Here is a 6,197-nt window from a genome sequence, read left to right on the forward strand (position 1 = left end):
GGGGGAAATAATATATTTTTAGTAGCATTATTATTTTAAAATCTTAAGAGGTTGCTTGCAAATTTAACTCTAAAATGAGAAGTGTATGACGATCTATAACGAATATATGCATCCATCATGTGTGCAGATACGACGGCGACTATATAGGTTCTGCCATGAGTGCACCTTGTATGTCCTGCATGTGTGCACCAGGAGGTCCTCCTGAGCGGTGTTTAGACGTACCGGGAAAATCTTATCTGATTCAGGATCAATTCATCGGTTACACTCCCCTGTCACCAGTGATTCTTTTTTGCTGACATTCTGAAAAAGTATTGTGTAGTCCCTGTGGAAGTGTTGACTCTCAACTTGCACAGTCATGTGATTTTTTAACACTCCCCGGACTTCTGCAAAAAACAATTATTCAGTTCACTGATTTAGATGGAAGGTAAACGAACAGAAAGTCACAGGACATTCCGACAAAAAGTCACAGGACAAAAAGTCAAACACATGTCAAACTCAGGCATAAAGTAACAAAGTTGATAGGACAAAAAGTCACAAACAATTTGTTGACAATTGATTGAATATAAATGAAAAAAGATTTTGAAATATCTTCTTTTTATTACATATATTCATTTTTAATTTTAGGAAATTGTTCATAATATAAAAAAGAAGATATGGTATGATTGCCAATGAGACAACTGTCCACAAGAGACCAAAATGACACAGACATTAACAACCATAGGTCACCAAACAGCCTTCAACAATGAGCAAAGCCCGAGGTAAAGCCCATACCGCATAGTCAGCTGTAAAAGGCAATCATACTATATCTTTTTTTTTATATTTACATGTTAAAAAATGCGTGCAAATGTAATGGTAATGTGCGCAAACCTAATGCACTGATTTATTTGTTTTTAATAAATTTTAATTTAAAAGTTGCTACATCATGTTCATGTATAAAACTTCAAGAAAAATACAAAAAGAGTGTTTTCTTGTTCAAAGAAAAAAAATCTCAAAACTAAATTGTGACTTTTTGTCCTGTGACAGTGTGTGACTTTTTGACTGTGACTTTCTGTCCTGCATTCAGATTGAATAGGGGAGTTTGGTTGACCCCTCCTCCCTCTATCTGAGACTACTATCTCAGTGATGAGCTTTGTGTTTCATGTACAAATGTATTGTGCTTTAATTTATGTACAAAAAAATTGAAAAACAGATATGTTACACATAAACAAACGACAATCACTGAATTATCGGATCCTGACTTGGAACAGGCACAACCATAACAAATTGGCAGGGTATAAGGAACTTTGAAAATATTTAGTTTTTGTGGTTTGGTCTATTTTCCAGATACTGTAAGCAATAAGGCCCCTTTATTTAGTGAATGAAATAATTGTAAGATGCACTTAGCTGTCTGTCATATTTTATATGAACTTGACCTCATTTTCATGCATGGTTCATTGGTCAATGAAACACTGCATTGTTTTGTCAGTTTATCATATGTTTAAATTACAGGTAGATTATATATATATTTGGTAGATATGAAACAATTGTAAGGTGTGCATGTCTGAATGGCAGATTCATATATAAACCATGACCGCATTTTATTGTTCTTTGGTCAATGATAAGTTTTCTTGGTTTTGTCATTTTATCAGGCCACATTTAAAAGAATGTCTGTTTCCCCTCCCCCGGGTCTACCCTTTGTAAACAGACCAGGAAGGCAGGTTTTTTTTAGCTCACCTGACCTGAAAGGTCAAGTGAGCTTTTCTCATCACTTGGCGTTCGTCGTCTGTCGTCCTGCGTCCGTCGTCCGTAAACTTTTACAAAAATCTTCTCCTCTGAAACTACTTGGCCAAATTCTACCAAACTTGGCCACAATCATCCTTGGGGTATCTAGTTTAAAAAATGTCTGGCGTGACCTGTCAAACCAACCAAGATGGCCGCCATGGCTAAAAATAGAACATAGGGGTAAAATGCAGTTTTTGGCTTATAACTCAAAAACCAAAGCATTTAGAGCAAATCTGACATGGGGGTAAAATTGTTGATCAGGTCAAGATCTATCTGCCCTGAAATTTTCAGACGAATCGCCCAATCGGACAACCTGTTGATGGGTTGCTGCCTGTGAAATGGTTATTTTAAGGAAATTTTGCAGTTTTTGGTTATTATCTTGAATACTATTATAGATAGAGATAAACTGTAAAGCAATAATGTTCAGCAAAGTAAGACCTACAAATAAGTCAACATGACCAAAATTGTCAGTCGACCCCTTAAGGAGTTATTGCCCTTTATAGTAAATTTTTAACAACTTTTCATCATTTTTTGTAACTTTTTTTAAAAATCTTCTTCTCTGAAACTACTTTGCCAAATTTAACCAAACTTGGCCACAATTATCATTGTGGTTTGTAGTTTAAAAAATGTGTCCGCTGACCCAGCCTACCAAACAAAATGGCCGACATGGCTAAAATTAGAACATAGTGGTAAAATGCAGGTTTTGCTTTATATCTTTGAATCTAAGACATTTAGGGCAAATCTTTCAAGATTTAAATGTCCATCAGAATAAGATATATCCCCTCACAAATTTTCAGTTGAATTGGACAACCTGTTGTTGGGTTGCTGCCCTAAAATTGGTGATTTTAAGGTAATTTTGCAGTTTTTGGTTATTATCTTGAATACTATTATAGATAGAGATAAACTGTAGACAGCACTAATGTTCAGCAAAGTAAGATCTACAAATAAGTCAGCATGATCAAAATTGTTAGAGGACCCCTTAAGGAGTTATTGCCCTTTATAGTCAATATTGAACAACTTTTCGTCATTTTTGTAACTTGTATAAAAATCATTTCTAAAACTACTTGGCCAAATTTAACCAAACTTGGCCACAATCATAATACTAGGGTATCTATTTAAAAAAAAGTGTCTAATGACCCCGCCTACCAACGAAGATGGCCGACATCAGTAAACACATTAACAGGTGAGCGACACAGGCTCTTGAGAGCCTCTAGTTTTTTTTAACTGGATGTGATTGTCATAGCATGGTCACATGAATGGTTTGACTTGTCCAGTCCAGGCCACTTATCAGTTGTTTGTGCTCAATTTGAGTGTATTTATTTAGATTATCAATCCTTCTGCTTTCAAGCACTTTCCAAAAATGGAAACAAATTATTTTCAGGAAAAAAATAATTTCGATTTTTTTGTGGAAAATAATTTTTTGACCCGGGCGCTTATTTTTGACCCGTGTGGGGGGATGGGAAACAAACATATTTTTAATTTTGGCCTTAGATTTTTTAAGCATAGGTCTACTTGTTGTATGGAATGACTACAAGGTATCAAATAAAAAAAGATGTCTGCCTGCCAAGGTTAATTTTACTGTGACCTCATATTCATAGAATAATGATAATATTCATGATATTGAACAGCAAGAATGATGAGTAAGTTGATGTTATATACAAATAAGACAAAATTTTCAGTTGCCTACTAATTATGTAATACATGTAGTAGTTATTGTTGTCATTAAATGATGTTTACCCTTTTATGTGTAGGGCAAGAACATGAAAGATAAAGGGGAAACTATAAACAGAAGAAATTATCAACAAAATAAGTTTTACAGAGGTCAACAAAGCCTAAATGGTAAGTCCACTGTTATAAAAAAAAATTTCCTTGAATAATAATTAAATATTTATTAAAATAAGATGTGGTATGATTAAAGAGAAAACTATCCATCAGAGTTCAATTTAGTGGATGTAAGCATTGTCATTACTTATTAGAGGCCATTGATGACCTGTAAGTAATGAGAAAACCCATACCCTATGCATGTTATAGTAATCTATAAAAGTCAACACTAACCAAATTTGAAACAGAGCATCAATTCAAACGTCAAATATACCAGACTAATTTATAAAAACAAAAAATTATGAAAAATAAAAATGACGGGTATGAACCAACATCAACCACTGAACTATGTACAAGCTCCTGATATTAGACAGGTATAATATGGCTGGGTTGATATAAAAATAAGAAACACTTAGCAGTCTGATTTCCAATGAGACATTTCTCCAATAGAGATCAAATGACATTTAAGGAGGCTCTAGGGTATAACAATTTCAGAAAAATGTTTTAATATTTTTTTTTCATAACTCAATTTATTTATATCTTTATCATATGGTACACCAAATCATTCAAAACAATCAATTCGGTTTGGCCCCAGATGACTTTTAAAATGCATATATCATTGAAAAAGCTCCAAATTATCTCCCTTTGGTGCAAAAATGCCATTTTTTGGCATTAAAAATGTAATTTCTTATTTAACTCAACCGTGGCCTATATTTTTTATTATAATTTTAAATAAGCTGTACTTTAACTAAACTATTATAAAATTTAAGCGATTTCTGTAATTTAGTACTTGAATATTTAAATGAAAGTTTATCATATTAATCATAAACATGATAAAATAGCCATTTTATTGATCTCTTCACTGATAATTTTTGAGTTTGTGTATTTGTAGGTCAGAAATCTGGATTTTCATGGTCATCATTCACAGATCAATACTGAACGGAAAACTTAAAGCTGATATTTTTCTCCATAGTGCGACTTTTTTATTAATTTGAAATGGAACATGTTTTTTCCTACATTTATTTGAAAGAGGAAATTTCAACATGATGACTATAAACAAAAAGGAGTCATATCATCACGATCATTGATGCACAAGAACTTGATCATATAAATACAACAATGTAATTATCAATTGAAAGATGGAACGAATGAACAAGATATTAGAATGTTGTTGTCCAAATAAACTTGCTTTGTCTTCTCATTTGAATCTCTCGATTCAATAAAGATGTACAGAGGAAGATCTTTGAAGAACAGATTGAAAAAATGTTTTGTCTAAGAATTGCAGGAATATTCTAGTGAATGAAATTATTTATTGACTTCACTCTTATATAGTGGACTGAATAATTGTACATAGCAAGTTGTGAATAAAGAAAGCAAAAACTTTAACAAAAAGTGTTTATATTATAAATTTGCAAATATAAGCATACTATTATGTACACCACAAAGTTATATATTATAATTCAAATCGTTTGCCTATACAAGTATTGCAATGAACCTATAACAAAGAAAATCTTACCTCATGAAAAGAGTGAACTATTCAGTCAGAATATGAAATATTTTTTCAGTTCTATTTTTCATAATAGAATAAACAAGACAAAGATTTCAAAACAATATTTTTTCATTTATTTAGAAATTGACTGTAAAATATTATTATTATACATTCCAAAATAAGAATAATCTTTATTGTCATATAAACAAATAAAAAACATGTTTGTGACAAAATTTAAAAAAAATTATATATATGTATATATAAAAAATATAAAAAAAACTCGTATACATTTAAAACATTTTACTACCAAACAGCATTCATTGTAACATACACATAACTTTATATTTATATATATTTATAATTTTAATCCCATAGGATTTTATTTTGTCCCATGGGATATTAAAAATCCCATGGGATAATTATAGTCCCATGGGATTTTTTTTGTCCCATGGGACAACAAATATCCCATGGGACTACAATAATCCCATGGGACCAAAAAAAATCCCATGGGATTTAACCAAAATCCCATGGGATAATGGTAAATCCCATGGGATTTTGCCCTGTCCCATGGGATATTGAAAATCCCATGTTTTTATAATTCAAATTGCAAAATAAATATGAAAGTAACAGTATAAAACCAATGAAATTATTGAATCCCATGTAATTCCGCACATTTTGGTTATATACATGATATTGTAGCTCTTGTTTGAGGCGGCGGCGGATTTGCAAATGAGTGTTTTGCAAATTAAAAGTGTCCAGTGTTAAAACCTTGACATGTTTGTTTCTCGATTTAAGATTAAAAAAAATCAAATCACACCAAATATTGATGGAAAATTGTCAAATAATGAATTTTAATCGATGGTCCTACAAAAATGAATTTACGGGATCTACAATAATGAGCATACAGTTAACTTATTACGTTTTAGAAATAGATCTTTAATCTTTTTAGCGAAAGTGCATTTTTAAGATAAAGTAAGAAAATGCATTTTAACAAAAATTAACGTTTCAAACATTTCGGCGGAAGATTAGGATCAAATAATGTAGGAACTAATTGAAGAATTTCCCGGCAGTGGCGAAAATATGATAAAACAAATTGTGTGGCTCTTATTTATAGCTTGCTGTTCGG

General features: G+C 31.8%; 1 long non-coding RNA gene across 1 annotated transcript; it reads left to right on the forward strand.

The window, feature by feature from the left end:
- The first annotated feature begins 319 nt into the window (after positions 1–319).
- Positions 320–4,974, forward strand: LOC139505695 (uncharacterized). Its single transcript, XR_011659820.1, has 3 exons — positions 320–424; positions 3,513–3,600; positions 4,475–4,974. It is a non-coding gene; the product is annotated as an uncharacterized lncRNA (long non-coding RNA).
- Positions 4,975–6,197: the final 1,223 nt, after the last annotated feature.

This window comes from Mytilus edulis, unplaced genomic scaffold (assembly GCF_963676685.1).
Source record: "Mytilus edulis unplaced genomic scaffold, xbMytEdul2.2 SCAFFOLD_1154, whole genome shotgun sequence".
NCBI classification, from domain to species: Eukaryota; Metazoa; Mollusca; class Bivalvia; order Mytilida; family Mytilidae; genus Mytilus; species Mytilus edulis.